Source organism: Triticum urartu, chromosome 4A (genome assembly GCF_056163025.1).
Source record: "Triticum urartu cultivar PI428250 chromosome 4A, HENAU_Tu73, whole genome shotgun sequence".
NCBI classification, from domain to species: Eukaryota; Viridiplantae; Streptophyta; class Magnoliopsida; order Poales; family Poaceae; genus Triticum; species Triticum urartu.
The window spans coordinates 233,502,190-233,530,140 of NC_141876.1; positions in this window are offsets into that span (position 1 = coordinate 233,502,190).

The window sequence follows — 27,951 nt, forward strand, 5'->3', positions numbered from 1 at the left end:
AAAAACACAAAAATAAAATTGGGTTGCCTCACAACAAGCGCTATTGTTTAACGCCCCTAGCTAGGCATAACACATAGATCTAGGTATTGTCATCTTTGGTATTAAATCCATAAGTAGCCCTCATAATAAATTCATATGGCAACTTAATTTTACTTCTTGGAAAGTGTTCTATGCTCTTCCTTAATGGAAATTGAAATCTAATGGTTCCTTCTTTAATATCAACAATTGCACCAATCGTTCTAAGGAAAGGTCTGCCAAGAATAATAGGATATGTAGGATTGCAATCTATATCAAGCACAATAAAATCTATGGGCACATAATTGCTATTTGCAACAATAAGAACATCATTAATCCTTCTCATAGGTTTCTTAAAAGTGGAATCCGCTAGATGCAAATTCAAGGAACAATCTTCAAATTCACGGAAACCTAGCAGATCACATAAAGTTTTCGGAATCGTAGAAACGCTAGCACCCAAATCTAAACAAACATGGCACTCATAATTTTTAATTTTAATTTTAGTTGTAGGTTCCCACTCATCATAAAGCTTTCTAGGGATCAAAACTTTGAACTCAAGTTTTTCTTCAAAAGATTTCATCATACCATCAACTATATGTTTAGTAAAGGCTTTATTTTGATTATAAGCATGAAGAGAGTTCAACATGGATTGCAACAAGGAAATACAATCTATCAAATACCAATTATAATAATTAAAACCCTTGAAATCTAAAATAGTGAGTTCATTGCTACTTAAAGTTTTGACCTCTCCAATCCCACTTTTAGCAATTATTGCATTAAGATCTTTAAACACCGAATCATTGGGACGCCTTCTTGCTAAAGTTGACTCATCTCCAGTCCCATCTTTATCAAGATTTATATTAGAAAACAAAGATTCAATAGGAGTCACATTAATCACTTCAATATCTTCATCATTATTTTCAAGGACCTCCAGTTTAGCGGCCATCTTATTTACCAATGTAGTTTTCTTATCGGAAATTTGGCCCACTAAATTTTCAATATGAGCAAATTGAGATTTAAGACCACATATTTCCTTAGTAATATCATGAAGCTCCTTATTAATATACTCCATCATAGTTTTTCGTTCTTTAAGTTCATTCCTAAAGAAACTATTATGCTGAAATTGTAAGGACATGAAGCTTTTAGCATTATTTTCAATCTCTTCAAACTTCCTATAGTAAGGATAAGAGCTCTTAGGTTGAGCCATAGTGACAAAAAAGCAATCTAGCACACAAGCAAACAAAAGACAAACGAAAAGACGAACGAAAGAATGGCAAATAAGAAGGCAAATATTTTTGTATTTTTCTAAAAAAATGTTTTAGAAGTGGGGGAGAGGAAAATGAGAGGCAAATGGCAAATAATGTAATGCAACAGATGAGAGTATATGATAGGTACATGGTAGGCTTGATGTAGAACCTCCCCTACAACGGCGCTGGAAATTCTTCCTGCTACTTCTTGAGCTTGCGTTGGTTTTTCCCTTCAAGAGGAAAGGGTGATGCAGCAAAGTAGAGATAGGTATTTCCCTCAGTTTGTGAACCAAGCTATCAGAGTAGTAGGAGGTACACACAAGTATCCAATCTATGCACTGCTACTTCTTGAGCTTGTGTTGGTTTTTCCCTTCAAGAGGAAAGGGTGATGCAGCAAAGTAGAGATAAGTATTTCCCTCAATTAGAGAACCAATGTATCAATCAAGTCAGAGGTACAAGCAAGTCCCCAATCTATGCACCTGCACAAACAATCAAACACTTGCACCCAACGTGATAAAGCGATTGTCAATCCCTTCACGGTCAATTGCAAAGGTGAGATCTGATAGTGATAAAGAAATCTAAATAAAAGATAATTAAATATTTTTGGGTTTTTTGGTTTATAGATCTGAAAATAAAAGATTGCATAATAGTAGATCGGAAATAAACATGATAGAAAATAGACCCGGGGCCATAGGTTTCACTAGAGGCTTCTCTCGTGAAGGCAAATAATACGGTGGGTGAACAAATTACTGTCGAGCAATTGATAGAAAAGCGCAAAGTTATGACGACATCCAAGGCAATGATTATGCATATAGGCATCATGTCCGTGTCATGTAGACCAACTTCTGCCTGCATCTACTACTATTACTCCACACATCGACTGCTGTGCAACATGCATCTAGATTACTAAGTTCATAAAGAACGGAGTAACGCCTTAAGTAAGATGACATGCTGTAGAGGGATAAAGTCAAGCAATATGATGAAAACCACATCTTTTTATCCTTGATGGCAACAATACAAATACGTGCCTCTGAAAGTGCAACTATCCCTAGGTGGTTTTGGTAATTCATAACAACATATAGCTCATTGAGCTAATACTATTCCAAGATAATTATTTCAGGAAAGCTCAATGATTGGCATGGCATGGATGTGAAAGTGGAACCCTCAAAATGCTAAGGACAATGGATTGGCTTAAGCTCAAAAGCTCAAGACTCTTCATTTTATATTTTTGTGATCCAAGATCACATTGAGTCCATAGGAAAAGCCAATACTATTAAGGAGGGATGAGGTGTTGCTTAATGAGCCTCTTGCTTCATGTGCTTAGTGATATGCTCCAAAACCATCAACTACTTTCCCATATCCACATATGACCAAAACTCTAAGCCAAACTCGATCCTACCGATTCTTCCTATCCGGCGCCACCGAGTTTCACTTGTCATTAGCCACTGCCAAACCCTAGCAATTCGGTTCTACCGATAAGGATCTCGGTCCCACCGAGATGGGGTTGCAAACTCTCTGTTTCCCTTTCATAAATTTTCGGTCCCACCGAAAGAGCGAATCGGTCCCACCGAGATTGCAATGTAAACTCAATGTTTCCCCTTTGTAACTTTTCGGTCTCACCGAGTTCCACTCGGTCTCACCGAAAGAGCAAATCGGTCCCACTGAGTTTGCCTGACCAACTCTCTGGTTAGCTAATTACCAAATTCGGTCTCACCGAGTTTGTGTAATCGGTCTCACCGAGATTACGTTATGCCCAAACCCTAACCGAATCGGTCCTACCGAGTTGCATGTCAGTCCCACCGAAATTCCTAACGGTCACTAGGTTTACTATTTCGGTCAGACCGAGTTTTCTGATTCGGTCCCACCGAGATTGGTAAATTGTGTGTAACAGTTGGATTTTGTGTGGAGGCTATATATACCCCTCCACCTCTTTCTCATTTAGTGAGAGAGCCATCAGAACACACACATCATTCCAACTCATATGTTCTGAGAAAGAACCACCTACTCATGTGTTGAGACCAAGACATTCCATTCCTACCATATGAATCTTGATCTCTAGCCTTCCCAAGTTGCTTTCCACTCAAATCTTCTTTCCACCAAATCCAAATCCTATGAGAGAGAGTTGAGTGTTGGGGAGACTATCATTTGAAGCACAAGAGCAAGGAGATCATTACCTACACACCATTTGTTACTTCTTGGAGAGTGGTGTCTCCTAGATTGGCTAGGTGTCACTTGGGAGCCTCCGTCAAGATTGTGGAGTTGAACCAAGGAGTTTGTAAGGGCAAGAAGATCGCCTACTTCATGAAGATCTACCGCTAGTGAGGCAAGTCCTTCGTGGGCGATGGCCATGGTGGGATAGACAAGGTTGCTTCTTCGTGGACCCTTTGTGGGTGGTTGCTTCTTCGTGGACCCTTCGTGGGTGGAGCCCTTCGTGGACTCGCGCAACCGTTGCCCTTGGGTGGAGCCCTGTGTGGACTCGCGCAACCGTTACCCTTCGTGGGTTGAAGTCTCCATCAACGTGGATGTAGGATAGCACCACCTATCCGAACCACGGGAAAAACATCCGTGTCTCCAATAGCGTTTGAATTCTCCAAACCCTTCCCTTTATATTCTTGCAAGTTGCATGCTTTACTTTCCGATGCCAATATACTCTTTGCATGCTTGCTTGAATTGTGTGATGATTGCTTGACTTGTCCTAAAATAGCTAAAATCTGCCAAGAACTAAAATTGGGAAAAGGTTAAGTTTTTATTTGGTCAAGTAGTCTAATCACCCCCCTCTAGACATACTTTCGATCCTACAAGTGGTATCAAAGCTTTGGTCTCCATTTGCTTGATCTCCATAGCTTTTGGTGGTCATAGCCTTGGTTTCACAACCTAGGAGAAGTGTGGCGTCTAGCGAGGGAAATTATCACCATAGAGGTCCTTACTTTGATGGTACTAATTTTGCTAGTTGGAAGCATAAAATGAAAATGCATATTCTTAGATATAACCCGCTGTTTGGGCTATTGTGTGTGTTGGTTTGCAAGGTGACTTCTTTGATGGGAGAGAACCAAACCGTGAAGCTACCGCGGATGAGTTGAAGATGTTGCAATACAATGCTCAAGCTTGTGATATTCTCTTCAGCGGATTGTGCCCTAAAGAATTCAACAAAATCAGCCGCCTTGAGAATGCAAAGGAAATTTGGGACACTTTGATTGATATGCACGAAGGTACCGACTCCGTCAAGGAATCCAAGTTGGATGTGCTTCAAAGCCAACTTGACAAGTTCAAGATGAAGGATGGTGAAGGTGTCACTGAAATGTACTCTAGGCTTGCTCTCATCACAAATGAGATTGCCGGCTTAGGAAGTGAAGAGATGACCGATAAATTCATCATCAAGAAGATCCTAAGAGCCTTGGATGGAAAATATGATACCGTGTGCAGATTGATCCAAATGATGCCCAATTACAAAGATCTCAAGCCAACGGAGGTGATTGGAAGAATTGTTGCTCATGAGATGTCACTTAAGGATAAAGAGGAACTTCACAACAAATCAAGTGGTGCCTATAAAGCCTCATGTGAAGCCCCTATATCATCAAGTGAGAAACAAGACTTCAATGAAGAATTGAGCTTAATGGTGAAGAACTTCAACAAGTTCTACAAGAGTAGAAGCAAAGATAGAAGCTCCAAATCAAGGTCCTACAATGACAAAAGATCTTCTAGTCGAGAGCGAAACTGTTACAATTGTGGAAGACCCGGACACTACTCCAATGAGTGTACGGCTCCCTACAAGAGAAGAGAAGATTCTCCAAAAAGAAGAAGCAAAGGATCACCACCAAGAGAGAGAAGGAGCAGAGATGATCATTATGAACGAAGATACTCATGGAGAAGTAAGGATTCGGAAAGGAAGGAAAAAATCATCAAGGAGCTACACAAGACGAAGACATCAAGCTCATGTTGGTGAATGGGTATCCGGCTCCGACTCCGACAGCCACTCCGAGAGAAGTTATCACTCCGACTCCGAAGATAGTCAAGATGAAGGTGTTGCCGGTCTAGCACTTGTGTCAACCAACTCCTACGACATATTTGACTCACCAAATGAAGGAGTTGGGAGATGCTTCATGGCCAAAGGTCCTAAGGTAACACACCCCGAGTATGTTGATTTCAATAGTGATGAAGATGACTTGTTAAGTGATGATTTGCTTGGTGACAACTCTAGTGATGAATACTATGATGAAAGACCAATTAATCATGCTAATCAAGATAAAACGAGTGACAATGATAAGGAGAAGATTGAGGCTCTAACTAAAGAACTAAAAACTCTTAAGTTGGCTCATGACACTATCTTCGAAGATCATCGAGAACTTTTAAGAGCTCATGAGAAACTACGCTTTGAAAATCTCAATCTTGAGAAAGAGCATGAGTTCTTAAAAGAAATCAATGATGATCTCTGCAAGAAAAGTTCTTCTTACATTGCCAAGCATTTACTCTTATCCACTTACATGCCTCAAGTCAAGTCTAACAAGAAAGATTCTTCCTCTAGTTGTAACAATGATCATGCTAAATTCAATATTGTTGCTTCTAGTAGTTCTCTTGATTCCACTAATGATTCTCTTAGCCAAGTTACACTTGAGCAAGAAAATAGCTTATTGAAGGGAATTATAGAGAAAGGAGTGTACAAAAGCCTTGCCGGGAGTAAGCAATTCGAGGAAATTGTGCGCAAGCAAGGAATGCACTGGAAGAATCAAGGTGTTGGTTTTGAACAAAAGTTCAATGCCAATGGAGTTGAATGGGAAGAAGATCAATACCCCAAGACAAATTTTGTCCCTCAACAAGAGAAGTATACTTCTTTCAAGGGGACACAAGCTCAAGATGATCTTCCACCACAAGACTACGAGCAAAAAGGCAAGGACAAGCTTCAAGAGGAAATTGATGCATTTGAAGAAGCTCCTAAGACCTTAGTCAAGTGGATTCCCAAGACTTCTTCAAGTTCCACTTCATCAAGTACGACTACAACTCCAAGGATTCCCATAAAGATGATGTGGATCCAAAAGAAGAAGAACTAGAGAGTTCTTGAGGGTGACTCCGCCAACATACTTCACTCTTATCATTTTGGCAAGAATAAGTGCAATCAACTTCCACATCTTGCACTAGTTCAAGGAGTCACAAACCCTCTTGTTGGTAAGACAAGGGACAAGGTAACCTAAAAGTTTTCATGGACATCATCTTTTGTGTGCATCACTCTATGTCTATGGATATCCTTGTTTGTTCCTTGTGGGACTAACCCATGTAGGTATTGAAAGTGCAATTCACTCAAATGGATAGCTCCAAGAGATCTACATCAACATTGAGCATCCACATCTTCAATATCTACATGAAGTCATCATCGACAAAACCCAAGGTTAGTTCATCCCTCTTAGGGGGGATATCACATCTAGGGGGAGCTTTACTCTAAAACTTGAGCTAAAGCAACTCTAAAGATGTGAAAAAAACAATGCTTTATGTAAAAGTGGTAACCCCACTTGAGCTTAAACGATGAGTATGACCTACGATCAAGTGTTCTCACTTGACTCCTATGTCAATATACTCATATATAGATGACCTAGTCATCGCAAATTGCTTGATAGATGCTAGAATTGGTTGTGCATGCCTTGCCACATATTTCATTTGCCATCTTATTGTGTGAGCATGCTGATTGCATATTTTACTCATTCGAGGACATCCACTTGTTGCTTTGATTGTTCGGTTTTATTTCTTTTTGCCAAGTGGATGGACAAGAATGCCTAAGAACCTCCTCTAGCTATCTATGCTTTTCTCGTCTCAAACTCTATTCATGCTGCATCACAAAATTTGATCAAGTCAGATTCGAACCACTCTGTGTGAGGAGCGCTCGGAGTCCCCGATTCGTCATAGACTTAAACTTCCAAAACCTCTTTATGATTCTCGGTCTGACCGATACTCCACTTTCGGTCCTATCGAGATCATTTAGTTGATCTAGATTTTCGATCTCGGTGCAACTGATTTGAACCTTTCGGTCTCACCGAGTTTCAGTAACTGCACGCAGTTATGAATCTCGGTGCCACCGAGTTGTTCAACTCGGTCACACCGACAGGGTCGGGCTATATATAGTCACGGGCAAAATTTGGAAATTTCTCCGAACCCCTTCGCCCGCGCGATAGCCTGCTCTGCCCCCGAGGTCTCCGGATCGTCTTCTCGCTGCCAGCAGCCTCCAGTCGCTGGTCTCCGTCGCCGTCAACGGGATTTCTGCCCCGCCGCTGCCGCCGTAGCAAGTCCCCGCCGAACTAGGGTATGGACTTGATCTTTGTGCTATTCCTCAATCTGATTCCTAGCACATTGTGATCATATTGTTTCTGGCCACGTTTGATAAACTTCTATCCAGTCAAAACGCTCATAGATTAGGTTTGATTCGAAAATTCTAGGTTTAGGTTTCCGCCGAAACCATCTCGGACCCACCGAGTTGAAAAACTCAGTCCCACCGATTTGGCTTATGCCATTGCACAAGTGAAACTCGGTCTGACCGAGAATTACTTATCGGTGTGACCGATTTTTGAACTCAGTGAAACCCTAGCAGTCTCGGTGCCACCGAACTGTGACTCGGTCCTACCCAGTTCACTAGTTTAGGTTCCAAAACTGCTTCGGTATCACCGAGTTTGAAAATCGGTAGATCCGAGATGATTTCAGTGGGAAACTAAAACTAAGTTTTTGAATCATTCTTTTTGCAAAAATCTCTGCATTTTGTGATGCTCATCCACTCTATCTCCTCTATAATCTATTCACAGGGTCAGCAGTCAGTTTGCAACATGTCAGACCAGAGTGACAGCCAAAACTTGTCAGAGCAGCAAGTGCAGTTGAGTGAGGGCACTAGCCCCTCAAGTTCCTCAGATGATGGCAGCAGGAGCACACCCAACAACCTGCCTAAAGCTTCCACGAGACAAAGGAAGAAGAAAACCTCAGATTCTGAAGATGAGGACTATGTGGCAGAGGAAGAGGCCACTTCCAAGAGAGTTGAGCCAGCTCAAGGCTCAAAGCCAGGCCTAAAAATCAAAAGGCCAGCAGGCAGGCAGCCCATGTCAAAGGCTAGAGCCTCAACTGAGAAGCCTGCTCCCATTGAGCCCGTTGCAGCTGAGGGCAAGAAAAGGAAAGAGAGAGTGAAGAAGACTGTGGCTAGAGTGCTTGGGAAGGCCTCCATCATGGTAGAAGAAGAGGCAGCTGCACCAGCGCCCAAGGCAGCCAAACTTATGGGAGATGCCATAAGGTCAGGGGGAGCTGCATCCAAGCCCAAGGAAGCACCTAAGGCTGCATCTAAGCCTAAAAGTGCACCAAAGAGAAACACAAGAAGCATCCCAACCACTGAGAAGAACAAGGCCCCAGTGCCTGAGACTGTTGCAGAGGAAGAAGAAGAGAGTGTCCTTCGGAAGCTCAAGCCCAAGATCCCAGACCACAACGATGCTCATCCCGTGGCTGAGGATATGAAGCTAAGGAGAGACTTAGGGCTCAGGAAATGGAGAGAAGCAGATCCATATGCTTCTAGGAGAAGGACTGCAGTGGACTACAGGTTTCATACAAAGGAGCAACAGGATTTCTATGAGACAGTGCTACTTGACAAGAAGCCAATTGTATGTGACATGAGATGGGTCGACTGGACCTATATCAAGGATAATGAAGAGTACTACCCAGGAGTTCAGGACAGCTTTAAGGCGTGTGGAGTAGAGGACTTTGTTGGGCAAAAGCTCACAAAGTGGAACGAGGAACTCATCATGCAGTTCTACTCCACAGCTCACTTTTATCCAGATGGGAGGATTACATGGATGTCTGAGGGTACGAGGTACCACTCTACTGTTGAGGAATGGGCGAAGCTGATCAATGCCCCAGAGGAGCAAGCAGATGACTTGGACATTTATGCCAAGAAAAAGATGGACCACAACTCCATGTCCAACATGTACAAGGAGATTCCGAATGAAGCACTTGACACGTTCAAGTTTGGCTCAGTGCATTATCTGCTCTCAGGATTGCCTACGATCAACTGGATCCGTAGGCACACCCTTCTGCCCAAGTCTGGAGATCACAAGATGATCAGAGGTCACGCGATCAATTTGCTTCATGTTTTTGACGTGCCTCAAAAATTCAAAGTCATGAGCCTTATAGTGGAAACAATCAAAAGGACTGCGGCAGATCAGAAGAGGAGCTGTGGATATGCCCCTTAGATTCAGGAGCTCATCAACTCCAAGATGGGCACGGACGTATATTTGTTGGATAAGGAACACCTTCCCATCCGTCCAGATTTTGAGAACAATGAAGTTGTGATGACAGAGAATGAACCATCATCTGCCCATGCACAAGCTCAGAAGGAGAAGGCGAAGAAGGAGAAAGCTGCCAGGATGCCTACTCAAGCGGAGGCATCTGACTATTTCTTGAAGACCAAACAAGAGCAGCTCAGTTACTTGATTGCGTCCACCCTGCGGATTGAGCAGAGTATAGCCACCCTGACTCAGAACCAGGCGAGTTTAGAGAGGATCATGGAACAGAGGTTCTATGACTTGGACATCAAGGTAACAGAAGTTCAGTCTGCAGTGGAGCAGCTCCAGGAGGACATGAATGAGAGGAGAGGCAGGACCACGACTCATGCGTTTGCGAGGGCGCCACGAGGTCCGAGGTCGTCTGCACTGCCAGTTGTTGACACCAGAGCTACAACGTCTGCACCAGCCACAGCCTCATTTCCACCAGCTCCAGCATCCACTTCAGCTTCCACTCCGACCACGTCTACCGAAGGCTTCGTCCTTGGAGTGATCCGGACTCCACCACCACCTGAAGATCAAGCCTGAGCGTCGATCTAGTGCTATGCATTTTCTAGGAACTTTTTGGTAACTTGTTGCCAAAGGGGGAGAAGATGTATAGATCATAGGCTTCGAGAGAGAGAGTGTTGCTTTTCTCTCTTGCTTTATTTGGTGGTTTTTCGAACTTTGTTTGCTTGTGTGTGAGATACTACGTCCTTATGCCTGTGAGACATCGATGATCATGTGTTTGATCATAAGCTACACTTAATGTTTGCTTGATGCTTGCTTAAATATTATCATTCTATCTATCGTTTGTGATCATTCACTATTCTTGGTGATGAGTGCATGTATTTCAATCTTATCATTTTTTGAGCGCTCCACCAAGATGTATGTGACATGGAAGAGTAACCCATGATTCTAACTCCTTGTGCATTTGCAGTCCAAAGCAAATTTTAAATATGCACAAATTTAGGGGGAGCTCTTACTTATCACATACCTCTCAAAGCGACGATATATTTCATGCTTATTATCATTTGTCGAAGCTTTGATCTATATGTTGTCATCAATTACCAAAAAGGGGGAGATTGAAAGTGCAACTATCCCTAGGTGGTTTTGGTAATTCATAACAACATATAGCTCATTGAGCTAATACTATTCCAAGATAATTATTTCAGGAAAGCTCAATGATTGGCATGGCATGGATGTGAAAGTGGAACCCTCAAAATGCTAAGGACAATGGATTGGCTCAAGCTCAAAAGCTCAAGACTCTTCATTTTATATTTTTGTGATCCAAGATCACATTAAGTCCATAGGAAAAGCCAATACTATTAAGGAGGGATGAGGTGTTGCTTAATGAGCCTCTTGCTTCATGTGCTTAGTGATATGCTCCAAAACCCTCAACTACTTTCCCATATCCACATATGACCAAAACTCTAAGCCAAACTCGATCCTACCGATTCTTCCTATCCGGCGCCACCGAGTTTCACTTGTCATTAGCCACTGCCAAACCCTAGCAATTCGGTTCTACCGATAAGGATCTCGGTCCCACCGAGATGGGGTTGCAAACTCTCTGTTTCCCTTTCGTAACTTTTCGGTCCCACCGAAAGAGCGAATCGGTCCCACCGAGATTGCAATGTAAACTCAGTGTTTCCCCTTTGTAACTTTTCGGTCTCAGCGAAAGAGCAAATCGGTCCCACCGAGTTTGCCTGACCAACTCTCTGGTTAGCTAATTACCAAATTCGGTCTCACCGAGTTTGTGTAATCGGTCTCACCGAGATTACGTTATGCCCAAACCCTAACCGAATCGGTCCTACCGAGTTGCATGTCAGTCCCACCGAAATTCCTAACGGTCACTAGGTTTACTATTTCGGTCAGACCGAGTTTTCTGATTCGGTCCCACCGAGATTGGTAAATTGTGTGTAACGGTTGGATTTTGTGTGGAGGCTATATATACCCCTCCACCTCTTTCTCATTTAGTGAGAGAGCCATCAGAACACACACATCATTCCAACTCATATGTTCTGAGAAAGAACCACCTACTCATGTGTTGAGACCAAGACATTCCATTCCTACCATATGAATCTTGATCTCTAGCCTTCCCAAGTTGCTTTTCATTCAAATCTTCTTTCCACCAAATCCAAATCCTATGAGAGAGAGTTGAGTGTAGGGGAGACTATCATTTGAAGCACAAGAGCAAGGAGTTCATTACCTACACACCATTTGTTACTTCTTGGAGAGTGGTGTCTCCTAGATTGGCTAGGTGTCACTTGGGAGCCTCCGTCAAGATTGTGGAGTTGAACCAAGGAGTTTGTAAGGGCAAGAAGATCGCCTACTTCGTGAAGATCTACCGCTAGTGAGGCAAGTCCTTCGTGGGCGATGGCCATGGTGGGATAGACAAGGTTGCTTCTTCGTGGACCCTTTGTGGGTGGTTGCTTCTTCGTGGACCCTTCGTGGGTGGAGCCCTTCGTGGACTCGCGCAACCGTTGCCCTTGGGTGGAGCCCTGTGTGGACTCGCGCAACCGTTACCCTTCGTGGGTTGAAGTCTCCATCAACATGGATGTAGGATAGCACCACCTATCTGAACCACGGGAAAAACATCCGTGTCTCCAATAGCGTTTGAATTCTCCAAACCCTTCCCTTTATATTCTTGCAAGTTGCATGCTTTACTTTCTGCTGCCAATATACTCTTTGCATGCTTGCTTGAATTGTGTGATGATTGCTTGACTTGTCCTAAAATAGCTAAAATCTGCCAAGAACTAAAATTGGGAAAAGGTTAAGTTTTTATTTGGTCAAGTAGTCTAATCACCCCCCCTCTAGACATACTTTCGATCTACAGCCTCGCTACCCCTACTTTGTCACTAGGTGAGGACACCGGATGATTGAACCCAAAACTAAGCCCCTCTCCCATTGCAAGAAATACCAATCTAGTTGGCCAAACCAAACCAATAATTCGAAGAGAGAAATAAAAAGATATCAAAGCATCCTAAGAGTTTAGAGAAGATTCAAATAATATTCATAGATAATCTGATCATAAATCCATAATTCATCGGATCTCGACATACACACCGCAAAAGAAGATTACATCGAATAGATCTCCAAGAACATCGAGGCGAACATCGTATTGAGAATCAAAGAGAGAGAAGAAGCCATCTAGCTACTAGCTATGGACCCGTAGGTCCGAGGTAAAATACTCGCGCTTCATCGAAAGGGCAATAGGGTTGATGTAGAAGCCCTCCGTGATCGAATCCCCCTTCGGCAGATTGCTGAAAAAGGTCCCATGATGCGATCTCATGGGTACAGAATGTTGCAGCGGTGGAAAAGTGTTTTTGTGGCTCCCCGTGAGGGTTTTGGAATATATGTGAATTGATAGGATGAAGAGGTAGGTCAGGAGAGTCCCGAGGGGTCCACAAGGTAGCACCCCCCCTAGGGCGTGCCCTCCACCCTTGTCGCCTCCTCGTGGCTCTTCTGGCTTGGACTCCAAGTCCTTCGGGTGTCTTCTGGTCCAAGAAAAATCATCGCAAGGTTTTATTCCGTTTGGACACCATTTGATATCCTTTTTCTGCCAAATTCAAAAACAAGGAAAAAACAGAAAATGGCACTGGGCTTTGGGTTAATAAGTTAGTCCCAAAAATGATATAAATTAGCATATGAATGCATATAAAACATCCAAAATAGATAATATAATAGCATGGAACAATAAAAAATTATAGATACGTTGGAGACGTATCAAGCATCCCCAAGTTTAATTCCTGCTCGTCCTCAGGTAGGTTAATGACAAAAACAGAATTTTTTATGTGGAATGCTACCTAACTTATTTATCCATGTAATTTTCTTTATTGTGGCATGAATATTCTGATCCATAAGATTCAAAACAAAAGTTTAATATTGACATAAAAGCAATAATACTTCAAGCATACTAACAAAGCAATCGTGTCTTCTCAAAATAACATGGCCAAATTAAGTTATCCCTAAAAAATCATATAGTCTCGCTAGGCTCCATCTTCATCACACAAAGTATTAAATCATGCACAACCCCGATGACAAGCAAAGGAATTGTTTCTTACTTTTGATGTTCTGAAACTTTTTCATCTTTCACGCAATACATGAGCGTGAGCCATGGATATAGCACTATAGGTGGAATAGAATATGGTGGTTGTGGAGAAGACAAAAAGAAGGAGATAGTCTCACATCAACTAGGCATATCAACTGGCTATGGAGATTCCCATCAATAGATATCAAAGTGAATGAGCAGCGATTGCCATGCAATGGATGCACTAGAGCTATAATTGTATGAAAGCTCAAAAAGAAACTAAGTGGGTGTGCATCCAACTCGCTTGCTCGCGAAGACCTAGGGTAATTTGAGGAAGCCCATCATTGGAATATACAACCTAAGTTCTATAATGAAAATTTTACACTAGTATATGAAAGTGACAACATAGGAGACTTTCTATCATGAAGATCATGGTGCTACTTGGAAGCACAAGTGTAGAAAAAGGATAGTAACTTTGCCCCTTCTGTCTTTTCTCTCAGTTTTTTGGTGGGTGTCGGTGTCAAAACCGGTGGATCTCGGGTAGGGGGTCCCGAACTGTGCGTCTAGGCAGATGGTAACAGGAGGCAGGGGACACAATGTTTTACCCAGGTTCGGGCCCTCTTGATGGCGGTAAAACCCTACATCCTGCTTGATTAATATTGATGATATGGGTAGTACAAGAGTAGATCTACCATGAGATCAAGGAGGCTAAACCCTAGAAGCTAGCCTATGGTATGATTGTTGTTCGTCCTACGGACTAAAACCCTCCGGTTTCTATAGACACCGGAGAGGGCTAGGGTTACACAGAGTCGGTTACAATGGTAGGAGATCTACATATCCGTATCGCCAAGATTGCCTTCCACGCCAAGGAAAGTTCCTTCCGGACACGAGACGAAGTCTTCAATCTTGTATCTTCATAGTGCAGGAGTCCGGCCGAAGGTATAGTCCGGCTATCCGGACACCCCCTAATCCAGGACTCCCTCAGTGGCCCCTGAACCAGGCTTCAATGACGACGAGTCCGGCGCGTAGATTGTCTTCGGCATTGCAAGGCGGGTTCCTCCTCCAAGTACTTCATAGAAGATTTTGAACACAAAGGTAGTGTCTGGCTCTGCAAAATAAGTTTCCACATATTGCCATCGAGAATAATATTTACACAAATCTAATCTGCTGACGTATTCCGTAGCGTGACATCACACCACGGCCAAGTCTTTATTCGAATCGTTTTACTGTCCCACCTTAGCGCGTTTAGCGAGGTGGTTTCCTTGGCACGTCTTGTCAAAACAGAGATCGTGTCCCCTTATTCCGGGATTCTCATCAATACGGGCGTGGGTAACCCAACCGCGCCATTGATTTACGGCGCTTGGGAGATAAGCGAGTTTTACCAGGCTGGTGGGGACGCATAGTCGCGTCCACCCATATAAGGGGATAAGGATCCACCTTTTCATCCACGCCTTCTTCCTCCTTTGCCTATCCATTTCCGCGCACTCGAGCTCTAGCGCCCAAGTCCGCACACCACACCTCAACCTTCTCCAGCCATGTGTGGAGCGGGAGGCAAGTGGATGGTCTCCTCCGTTATGGAGGGACACATCAAAAAACTGAGGAAGACCGGATACTTATCTAACGACATTGCGCACCGGCTTCCCGAAGAGGGGCAGCTCATCCCCACCCCTAGGCCCCATGAGAGGGTGGTGTTCCTCCCCCATTTCCTCCGCGGACTGGGCTTCCCTCTCCACCCATTTGTCCGGGTCTCATGTTCTACTATGGCCTAGATTTCTGCGATCTGGCCCCGAACTTTGTCCTCAACATCTCGGCATTTATCATCATGTGCGAGGCTTTCTTCTGCATCCGCCCCCATTTCGTCCTATGGCTCAAGACTTTCAATGTCAAGCCGAAGGTGGTGCACGGCACCCAGGCGGAGTGTGGAGGCGCCATGGTGGGCAGGATGCCCAACGTCCTATGGCTCGGGGGCTCCTTCATGGAGTCCCTAAAGGGGTGGCAATCGGGGTGGTTTTACATCACCGAGCCGCGCGACCCTGAATGGGTCGCAGCCCCCGAGTTCCGATCCGGACCCCCTACGCGGCTCGCCACCTGGAAAGAGACGGGCCTGTCGTGGGGTAAAAAAGGAGAGCTGACCGGACTCCAAACATGCATCCAAACCCTGGTGGACAAGAATCTCAAACTTGTCAACGTAGTCTAGGTTATGCTCATCCGCTGGATCCTCCCGTGTCAACAACGGGCTTTCAACCTGTGGGAGTTCGACCCGGCGCGGCACCGAACTCTGAGAAGGCTCTTCGACATGACATACGAAGATGCCTGGAAGGTGCTTTTCAAGGGCGCCGAGGCCCCCGCATCCGCTACCGAGGATCACGGATTCAGCATGCAGCGTCACGCGCATGCAGTAAGCTGTTTTAACCTTTTACAGGGTATTAGTTTTTCATAGTTTGACTCCATGCGGGATCTAAGCTCCCTTACCTTTGATAGGATTGGCAGGAGACGTCCGGACAGATCAACTGTCCGGCTCCTTTGCCCGAAGGCCCAACGGACGCTCGCTTGGCAAAGCTGCTGGTTCCGGCACCCTATGTGGTGCCAGAGAAGAAGGCCAAGAAGAAGGCCACGGGGACTCGAAAGAGAGCCCAGCGCCAGGAGGTGTCGGATTCATCATCCGACGACTCCAAGGCGCACTCCTCCCATGAAGACGAGGAGGAGGAAGAAGAGACCTCTCCCCCTCCAGCGGGGGGAGGGAAGAAAAGGAAGGCCGCCCCAACTGGGGAGGCCGAAGGGTCCAAGAAGGGGAAGACTCCTCCTCCAGACTACTCCACCAACGCCGATGACGGCGAAGAGGAGTGGCCTCACAGGGCCAAGCCCCTGGTGAGATCGTAAGTATCCGGATACCAGAGTGATTCATAGTATTCCCCCATTGCACAACTTTTCCTTACGTCAAACATGTTTACGCAGTCCACCCAAATACCGGCTTGACGTTTCGTCAAGCGGTTCCCTGGATTCGTCGGATGTGAATTCGCTTCTGACGGCTACCTCCCCCATCCTACGGACGACGCCACGGTGGCGTCCCAACAGGTTCCCAGCCAGGAGGAGGTGGTCCTGGAGGCACCGCAAGGTGACCTCCCGGACTCCAGGCGTAAAGGGGATAGAACCCCCAAGGGCTCCAAGTCTCGCCTTGAGCCGGACACCACGCCGGAACCTTCAACGGTTCCGGACTCTGGTAGGGAGCCTCCTTCCAAGAGGAGCAAGCCTACCGAGCCGGCGACCTCCGTCCAACCAGAGGCACCGGATAATTTGCTGGAGGTGCTTAACGGCGCCTCCATTGACGAGGAGCACCGCACTATTATGAGTGCGGTGATCCAGAAGGTTCAGTCCGCCAAGTGCGGGCTGACTGAAGCCTGTGCCAGCCTTCTAACAGGCTTTGAGGTATGTAAAGAATATGTAAAAATATTACCACATAGATAGTAGCCCCTGATGCTCTGGTCGGCGTTCGAAAAGAAAAGCCGAATAGAGGATCTAATAACATTCGCAGGAGTCTAACATAATCAAGTCAATATGCGTATGCAGGCTTCGCTACTGGCCTCCGCCGCACTGACTGCGGAGGTGGATACGCTGAAGCGAAACCTTGCGCGGTCCGAGAACGAGCTCGGCCATGCCAAGAGGCAACTCAAGGAGAAGGAAGGTAAGTAATACCTGGCGCAAGTATATAGAGAGGATGTGGTTGCAAAAAATGACAGGATCGACGTGCTATTATAGGGGCCACGACCGAGGTGGCAACCCTTAAGACAGCGCTGTCCGAGGCCGAAAACAGAGCGGCCGCGGAGCGCACAGAGAGAGGGAAGCAGGAGGCGCGGGTGGAGGAGGTGCAGAAAGAGCTCCAGGCTCTCGTGAAAAAACACAAGAGTTTGGAGCTTGACTCAAAGACGCAAGCGTCCGAGCTTGTGGCAGCCCTTGAAAGCGCGAAGTCTTCCAAAGCTGAAGCCCAGAAAGCCCTCCAAGAAATTGGAGATATAAAGAAGATAGCGGCGGGTAAGGCATTCATTATGCAAAGCAAGCACGTGAAAGTGAATTACTTGTTACTTACCCGAGTCCGGAGCTCTCTAGGAGCATTCGCAGATTTGCCCCGTAGTGCGTCTGATGCCGCCGCCTACTACCGAGCCGAGGAGGGGAGCTCGATGGAGAAGGTGTTCTGTTCTCAGTATGCTGAGGCTGGACACCTAGTGCCTTTGAGCGACCAGCTAAAGCAAATGGTCGAGCTCCACATGGTGGCCGAACAGGCCATAAAGGGCCTCATAGTTCGGCTTTGGCCTGGAGAGGCTCTGCCTGGGAGCTACTTCGGGCTGGTGAGGCGGCTGGTGGATGCCTGTCCACGGCTTGAAGTAATCAAGCGCTCCATCTGCATCGAAGGTGCCCGTAGGGCGCTTGCCCGTGCTAAAGTGCACTGGGGCAAGATGGATGCGGAAAAGCTGGTGAAGGAAGAGCCGCCGCCGGGCAAGGAGCATCGCGTCCCGGAAGCGTATTATGAGGGCGTCCTAAAGGGTGCCCGCCTTATAGCGGATGAATGCTCCAAAGATGTAATATTTGAGTAAACTCGCATTTGTGATCCTGTACGCTGAAAACTTGTTCATATGCGCTAAGCAACGCTTTTGAATTTAAAATATTACCTTCTGTGCGACCGTTTATCAAATTTGAGAGATGGCGAGTCGTCGACTTCTTTCCCCATGCCACGAGTGCTGGGGTGTTCGGGATAAACATGAGCGCTCTTTTTCCCATTCTTGGGTTCTTCGAGGGAGGCGCTCAACACAATGAACAAGGCAATCGGACTATAATGCTTGAACACTCTCACTTAGCCATAGAATTCTATAATTTTAAATTTCGGCGAAGACCCTAGTGTTCGGAAGACCGAGTTCGGGGCGCTATCCACGCCTAGGCCGGACAAAGCCGACTCCTCGCTCTAAGCGGCATAAGTCTTTAGGGACTCGAAAACCTCTCGAACAGCGACCACCTCTTGCCTCATCATGACGGTCAGTTTTAGCTTTCTCTATTGAGGTGCTTAGCCCAGCTCAACTGGGGCACAATAGCAGTAGTTCTCCTAGTGCTACCTTAGCCGATATAATGGAACGTAAGGTACCAAAACATAGGAGCCGGGCAAACCCAACTATTGACCCAAGACATGATTCGGAGCCGATGCATATAATGCTATAAGTTCGGGGTGACGCACTTGTGAAAGTGTTCGGACTTCTCACACCATATTGTGGGGTACTTAAGCCCCTGGCGTATTGGCCGTACCAAAGTGTACGGGTGCAACATGTCATTAATGAACATATATTCATAAAAAAGAGTAATGCAATAATAGGCAGAAGCTATGCATTGTTTAATTAAAAAAGCTGTGATCAAAGCAGAATGATACAAATACTGCAATAAGCAAAAGATGGGACTATTTAACATGTCCTTTCCAGGGGCAAGCTGCGGAATGTTATGTGAAACAGGTATACTGCTCGTTATAGAGACCACCTTAGAGTTCCCTAGTGTGGCATAGCTTTCTGCTTCCCTGGTTGTATCGTTTGTGCGGCAATTGTACTGGCGGACAAGTCTTCCGAAGAATGGAGTCCTGAAAATAAGAGAAAATTAAGAAATCGACAGCCCCTAGTGCGGTTTAAGCCATGTTTCGGGCGTGCCGTGATGGTGCCCCTACCCCTGTGCCCATGGTATTTCCAGAGCATAGTTATGTACGGGCAACACTGGTTTCGCAAGTTCGCAAGGGCTGGGGTTGGGGCCGCATTGCTACGCTTGCTCGGAACATGCCAGGCGGTCTTGTTGTAGGTTACTCCGGGCACGCTTGACAGTGTCCAGACGTTTAATGGCCGAACTGGAGAATTTCCTTGAGAGGCTGCTTTGTACTTCCGCTGCGATAGCCGCCGTATGCTCCTCCGTTCGGAGAGAGCATTCGGTGTTTCCATTGACCGTGATGACGCCTCGAGGGCCTGGCATCTTGAGCTTGAGGTATGCGTAGTGCGGCACCGCATTGAACTTGGCGAATGTGGTTCGCCCGAGCAGTGCGTGATAGCCACTGCGGAATGGGACTATGTCGAAGATTAACTCCTCACTTCAGAAATTATCGGGAGATCCGAAGACCACTTCAAGTGTAACTGAGCCTGTACAATTGGCCTCTACACCTGGTATGACGCCTTTCAAGGTCGTTTTAGTGGGTTTAATCCTCGAGGGATCGATACCCATTTTCCGCACTGTATCCTGGTAAAGCAAGTTCAGGCTGCTGCCGCCGTCCATAAGGACTCTAGTGAGGTGAAATCCGTCAATAATTGGGTCTAGAACCAATGCGGCGAATCCTCCATGATAGATGCTAGTGGGGTGGTCCTTTCGATCAAAAGTGATCGGGCAGGAAGACCATGGGTTGAACTTTGGGGCGACTGGCTCCATCGCGTATACATCCCTTGGTGCACACTTCCGCTCCCTCTTGGGGACGTGGGTTGCGTATATCATGTTCACCATCCGCACTTGTGTGGGAAAACCTTTCTGTCCACTGTTGTTCGGCGGGCGGGGCTCCTCCTCGTCATTGCTATGTAGCCCCTTGTCTCTGCTTTCAGCATTCAACTTTCCTGCCTGCTTGAACACCCAACAATCCGTGTTGGTGTGATTGGCTGGTTTTTCGGGGGTGCCATGTATCTGGCATGAACGGTCGAGTATTCGGTCCAAACTGGACGGCCCGGAATATTTCTTTTGAATGGCTTTTTCCACTGATCGGGTTTAGAGCCTCTGAATCCGGCATTAACTGCCGTATCCTCAGCATTGTCGCCGTTAATGCGGCGCTTTTGCTTGTTGCGACGTGACCTGCCACTGCTGTCCTTGGTATCCGAATTACCATGGCTCTTGGTCATGTTATTGCTGCGAGCTAGCCAGCTATCTTCTCCCGTGCAAAAGCGGGTCATAAGTGTCGTGAGGGCTGCCATAGATTTTGGCTTTTCCTGTCCTAGGTGCCGTGCAAGCCACTCGTCGCGGATGTTATGCTTGAAGGCTGCTAGGGCCTCTGCATCCGGACAGTCGACGATTTGATTTTTCTTGGTTAGGAACCGTATCAAGAATTCTCTGGCCGATTCCTCTGGCTGCTGAATTATGTGGCTAAGGTCATCGGCGTCTGGTGGTCGCACATAAGTGCCCTGGAAATTGTCGAGGAATGCGGCTTCCAGGTCCTCCCAACAACCAATTGATTCTGCTGGCAAGCTGTTAAGCCAATGCCAAGCTGGTCCTTTAAGCTTGAGTGGGAGGTATTTGATGGCGTGTAGGTCATCACCGCGGGCCATGTGGATATGAAGGAGATAGTCCTCGATCCATACCACAGGATCTGTTGTGCCATCATATGATTCGATGTTCACGGGTTTGAAACCCTTAGGGATTTGATGATCCATTACTTCATCTGTGAAGCATAGTGGGTGTGCGGCGCCTCTGTATTGGGCTATATCACGACGCAGCTCAAACGAGCTTTGTCTACTGTGTTTGGCCCGGCCGGATTGACTGTATGCAGAGTGACGATTACCGTCTCGTGCCATGGGGCGCCCACGCGATCTGTAGATCGATCTTGTTTGCCTTTCCTTGTCCTCCAATATATCTCGCAGGTCTGGCACATTTTCCCGTGCCTTGGTATTTTTTGAGCGGCGCCGGGGTCCGGCTTGAGTGGAGGGCCGAGAGGCTTCTCTGTCGCGGCCACGGGGTGGCCGATCGGCCGCATCATGCGCTGGTGATGTAGGTTTAGGTGCTTCCTCCTCTAGTCGGGGTAGCAACCTGCGCTTTGGGTAGCTCTTGGAGGGGCGTTCGAGTTCGTACTCTTCGGCCGCAAGGACTTCTGTCCATCTGTCGGCTAGCAAATCTTGATCAGCTCTAAGCTGTTGCTGTTTTTTCTTGAGGCTGCTCGCCGTGGCCATAAGCCTGCGTTTGAAACGCTCTTGTTCGACGGGATCCTCCGGCACGACAAATTCGTCGTCGTCGAGGCTTGCCTCATCTTCGGAGGGAGGCATATAATTATCTTCCTCGACCTCTCTGTCTGCCGCTTTCTCATGAGGGCTGGCTTCTCCATCCTCCTGTGCTGAATCTTGCTGGAGGTGGTTGTCTTCGGCACTGTCCGGGGTGTTATTATATCCCGTGCCGGAATTACCGTTTTTGCTTTGGCGGGATTTAGAGTGGCGCCACTGACGCCGGCGCTTAGGCTGCTTCTTGGAGGGGTCATCCTCCTCTATTCCATCACCATTGCCTTCTTTTGGGGTGTCCACCATGTATATATCATACGACGAGGTGGCTTTCCAGTGCCCTATAGGCGCTGGTTCTTGATTGTCTCTTGCATCGGCGTCCATACCGTCGATGTCTTCGGAGTCGAAGTCGAGCATGTCGGATAAATCATCGACAGTGGCTGCGAAGTGGGTGGTGGGTGGGCTTTGAATTTCTTCATCATCCGCATCCCAACCTCGCTGACCATAATCCGGCCAGGGCTCTCCTGATAAAGAGAGAGACTTTAGTGAATTCAGAATATCGCCGAAGGGCGAGTGCTGAAAGATGTCTGCGGCGATGAACTCCAAGATCGGCGCCCAATCGGGTTCGATCGGTAGGGGCGCGGAGGGCTCGGAGTCTGGATAGGAGTCCGGCTCCTTGGAGTCACGGGCTTCGCAGAGAATAGGGCTGGTGTTCGCCTCGATCGCCATAGAGATTGCAGTCCCTGAAGCGGTGTCCAACCACCCATCCTCGATTGGCGCAGTTGGCTCCGAATTAAGGGTCGGAGCTGATGCGGGTGCGGCCTCCAGGGCACTGTTCGACGGCAGAGCTAGATCATGCCCATCGTGACAGTGCGGGGCGCTCGGCTGCGGCTTGAATCCATCGAAGATCAAGTCTCCGCGGAGGTCGGCCGTGTAGCTCAAACTTCCAAATTTGACCTGATGGCCAGGGGCGTAGCTTTCGATCTGCTCCAGATGGCCAAGCGAATTGGCCCGTAGTGCAAAGCCGCCAAATAGGAAGAACTGTCCGGGGAGAAAGGTCTCACCCTGGATCGCATTGTCGTTGATGATCGGAGGAGCCATCGGGCCTAAAAGTGATGACACAGAGGAACTCTCAATGAAAGCACCAATGTCGGTGTCAAAACTGGCGGATCTCGGGTAGGGGGTCCCGAACTGTGCGTCTAGGCGGATGGTAACAGGAGGCCGGGAACACAATGTTTTACCCAGGTTCGGGCCCTCTTGATGGAGGTAAAACCCTACGTCCTGCTTGATTAATATTGATGATATGGGTAGTACAAGAGTAGATCTACCACGGGATCAAGGAGGCTAAACCCTAGAAGCTAGCCTATGGTATGATTGTTGTTCATCCTATGGACTAAAACCCTCCGGTTTCTATAGACAACAGAGAGGGCTAGGGTTACACAGAGTCGGTTACTATGGTAGGAGATCTACATATCCGTATCGCCAAGCTTGCCTTCCACGCCAAGGAAAGTTCCTTCTGGACACGAGATGAAGTCTTCAATCTTGTATCTTCATAGTCCAGGAGTCCGGCCGAAGGTATAGTCCGGCTATCTGGACACCCCCTAATCCAGGACTCCCTCAGTGGGCTTCTTTGGCCTCTTTTATTTTTTGTAAAGTCTGGAGACTCATCCCAACATGCGAGGGAATCATAGCTTCCTTCATCCTTTGCTCAGATGGGACAATGCTTTTAATAATGATGATCATCACACTTTATTTACTTACAACTCAAGTATTACAACTCAATTGTAGAACAAAAATATGACTCTATATGAAGCCTTCGGCGGTGTTCCGGGATATGCACTGAATCAAGAGTGACATGTATAAAAAAATATGAAAGGGTGGCTTTGCCACAAATACGATGCCAACTACATGATCATGCAAAGCAATATGCCAATGATGAAGCGTGTCATAATAAACAGAATGGTGGAAGTTGCATGGCAACATATTTCGGAATGGCTATGGAAATGCCATAATAGGTACGTATGGTGGCTATTTTGAGGAAGGTGATGGTTGGCTTAATACACCAGCGAAAGTTGTGCGGCACTAGAAAGGCTAGCCATGGTGGAACGGTGAGAGTGCGTATAATCCATGGACTCAACATTAGACATAAAGAACTCACATACTTATTGTGAAAATTTATTAGTTATTTAAAAAAGTAATAGACGCATGCTCCTATGGAAGAGGTTGGTATGAGTCAACCATCGCGTGCTCCTGACCTCCACGCAAAGGATGACAATCAATAAATAAATAATGCTCCGAGTTCATCAAATAACTATTCACCATACGTGCATGCTAAGGGAATCACAAACTTTAACACAAGTATTTCTACCAATCCACAATTACTCACTAGCATGACTCTAATATTACCATGTTTATATCTCAAAACAATCATAAGGAATCGAACTTCTCAATGTATTCAATGCGCTTTATACGAAAGTTTTTATTAGCCCATCATATTAGGACTAAATTCATAACCAAAGCAAATTAGCATGCTGTTTAGAGAGACTCTCAAAATAATATAAGTTAAGCAAGAGAGTTAAAAAGTTCCTATAACATAAAGCCACCTCCGTTCCCTAAAAAGATATAAGTGAAGCACTATAGCAAAATTGCCTAGCTCAAAAGATACAAGTGAAGCACATAGAGTGCTATAATAAATCACGATTCATGTGTGTACCTATCAAAAGGTGTGTACAGCAAGCATGATTGCGGAAAACTAAAAAGAAAAGACTCATATCATACAAGACGCTCCAAGCAAAACACATATCATGTTGTGAATAAAAATATAGCCTCAAGTAAATTTACCGATAGACGAAGACGAAAGAGGGGATGCCTTCCGGGGCATCCCCAAGCTTAGGCTGTTGGTTGTCCTTGAATATGACCTTGGGGTGCCTTGCGCAACCCCAAGATTAGGCTCTTGCCACTCCTTATTCTAGTCCATCAAATCTTTACCCAAAGCATGAAAACTTCGCAACACAAAACTCAACAGAAAACTCATGAGATCTGTTAGTATAAGAAAATAAGTCACCACTTTGTTACTATTGTGAAATCATTCTTTATTTATATTGGTGTAATATCTACTGTATTCCATCTTCTTCATGGTTCATACCCCCCGATACTACCCATAGATTCAACAAATTAGTAAACAACACATAGAAAATATAATCAGTCAAAAATAGAACAGTCTGTAGCTATTTGTAAATCACGAATACTTATGTAACTCCCAAAATTCTAAACAATTAGGACAATATAGGAAATTTGTATACGAATCTTCTTCAATAAGAATCAGTATTTTATCACGCTTCCGTTAAAAATAAAATTATTTTTCCCGGCGCAAAAGTTTCTGTTTTTCAGCAAGATCAAATCAACTGTCACGGTAAGCTATCCCAAAGATCTTACTTGGCACAAAAACTAACTAAAACATAAAAACACATCTAACCAGAGGAAATATGAAAATTTTATTGAAAAACAGAACCAAAATAGTAAGAACAAAAATACAATTGGGTTGCCTCCCAACAAGCGCTATTGTTTAACGCCCCTAGCTTGGCATAATGCAATAGATCTAGGTATTGTCATCTTTGGTATGCAATCCATAAGTAGCTCTCCGAATAGATTCATATCTCAACTTAATTTTGTTTCTAGGAAAGTGTTCCATGCCCTTCCTTAACCGAAATTCAAATCTAATGTTTCCTTCTTTCATATCAATAATTGCACTAATCGTTCTAAGGAAACATCTAGCAAGAATAATAGGACATGTAGGATTGCAATCTATATCAGGAACAATGAAATCTACTGGCACATAACTCCTATTTGCAACAATAACAACATAATTAATCCTTCCTATAGGTTTCTTAATAGTGGAACCCACAAGATGCAAATTTAAAGAACAATCATCAAATTCACAGAAACCTAGCACATCACATAATTTTTTCGGAATCGTGGGAACGCTAGCACCCAAATCATACAAAACATGGCACTCATAATATTTAATTTAGTTCTTAATGGTAGGTTCCCACTCATCATAAATATTCCTAGGGATAGAAACATCTAGCTGAAGTTTTTCTTCAAAAGATTTCATCATAGTATCAACAATATGTTTAGTAAAACCTTTATTTTGTTTCTAAGCATGAGGAGAATTCAGCATGGATTGCAACAAGGAAATACAATCTATCAAAGAACAATTATCATAATTAAAATCCTTGAAATCCAAAATAGTGGGTTCATTGCTACTTAAAGTTTCGGCCTCTCCAACCCCACTTTTATCAATTTTTGCATCAAGATCTATAAACTTCGAATCATTGGGACACCTTATAACTAAAGTTGAATCATCTCCGCTCACATATTTATCAATATTTATAGTATAAAACAAAGATTTAATAGGAGTCACATCAATCACATTAAGTTCTTCATCATTATTTTCACGAGAAATCAAAGAACATGCTTTTACGAACCAATCTCGCTTTGCACGCATCCTAGCGGTTCTTTCTTTACATTCATTAATGGAACTTCTCATAGCTTTTAGAGACTCATTCATATCATGCTTCAGTGGAATAGATCTAATTTTCAAAGCATCAACTTCAAGAGAAATTCTATCCACATTCCTATCCAAATCATCAATCTTAAGCAATTTTTCTTCAACCAAAGTATTGAAATTCTTTTGAGAACTAATACATTCTTTAATATTGTTCTCAATATAGGAGGGAAACTTATGATAATTTCCATAATAATTGTTGTAGGAATTATCATAATTATTAGAGGAATTACTAGGAAACGGCCTAGGGTTGAAATTACCTCTATGCACGTTATTACCAAAATTGTTCCTACCAACAAAATTCACATCCATAGATTCATTATTATTCTCAATCAAAGTAGACAAAGGCATATCATTAGGATCAATAGGAGCACTCTTACTAGCAAACAATTTCATAAGCTCATCCAACTTTCCACTCCAAACATTAATTTCTTCAATTGCACGCACTTGTTTACTAGTAGAAGATCTTTCGGTTTGCTACTGAGAATAATTAGCCATAATATCTAGGAGGGAAAATACTTGGAAATAAAAGCATCTTTACACTTGTTCCATGAATCAATACTATTTTTAGGCAAAAATGAAAACCAAGTTTTAGCTTATCTCAAAGTGAGAACAGAAATAGCTTCAATTTGACAATATCATTATCCACATCTTTCTTCTTTTGCATATCACACAATTCAAATAAAGTATTTAGATGGGATGCGACATCTTCACTAGGAAGGCCAGAAAATTGTTCTTTCATGACAAGATTCAATAAAGTGGCATTAATTTCATAAGATTCGGCGCTAGTGGCAGAGCAATCGGAGTACTAACAAAATCATTGTTATTAGTATTTGAAAAGCCACACAACTTGGTATTCTCTTGAGTCATCGTGACAAAACAAGCAATCTAACACTTGAGCAACCAAAAAGCAAAAGAAAAGACGAAGGAAACAAGAGCGAATAAAAAGGTAAATCTTTTTGTGTTTTTCTGACAATCGTTTTTGAACTGGGGGAGAGGAAAATAAGAGGCAAATGGCAAATAATGTAATGCAAGAGATGAGAGTTTATGGTGGGTAGTTGGTAGGCTTGATATAGAACTCCCCGGCAACGGCGCCAGAAATTCTTCCTGCTACTTCTTGAGCGCGTTGGTTTTTCCCTTGAAGAGGAAAAGGTGATGCAACAAACTAGAGATAAGTATTTCCCTCGATTAGAGAACCAAGGTATCAACCCGGTAGGAGGTACAAGCAAGTCCCCAATCTATGCACCTACACAAACAATCAAACACTTGCACCCAACGTGATAAAGGGGTTGTCAATTCCTTCATGGTCAATTGCAAAAGTGAGATCTGATAAAGATTGATAAAACTAAATAAAAGATAACTAAATATTTTTGGGTTTTTTGGTTTATAGATATTAAAATAAAAGATTGCAAAATAGTAGATCGGAAATAGATATGATAGAAAATAGACCTGGGGGCCATAGGTTTCAGTAGAGGCTTCTTTCATGAAGGAAAATAATACGGTGGGTGAACAAATTATTGTCGAGCAATTGATAGAAAAGTGCAAAATTATGTTGATATCCCAGGCAATAATTATTCATATAGGCATCACATCCGTGTCAAGTAGACTTACTCCTACCTATATCTACTACTATTACTCCACACATCAACCGCTATCCAGCATGCATCTAGAGTATTAAGTTCATAAAGAACGGAGTAACGCCTTAAGTAAGATGACATGATGTAGAGGGATAAACTCAAGCAATATGATGAAAACCCCATATTTTTATCCTTGATGGCAACAATACAAATATGTGCCTCGCTACCCCTACTTTGCCACTTGGTGAGGACACCGCAGGATT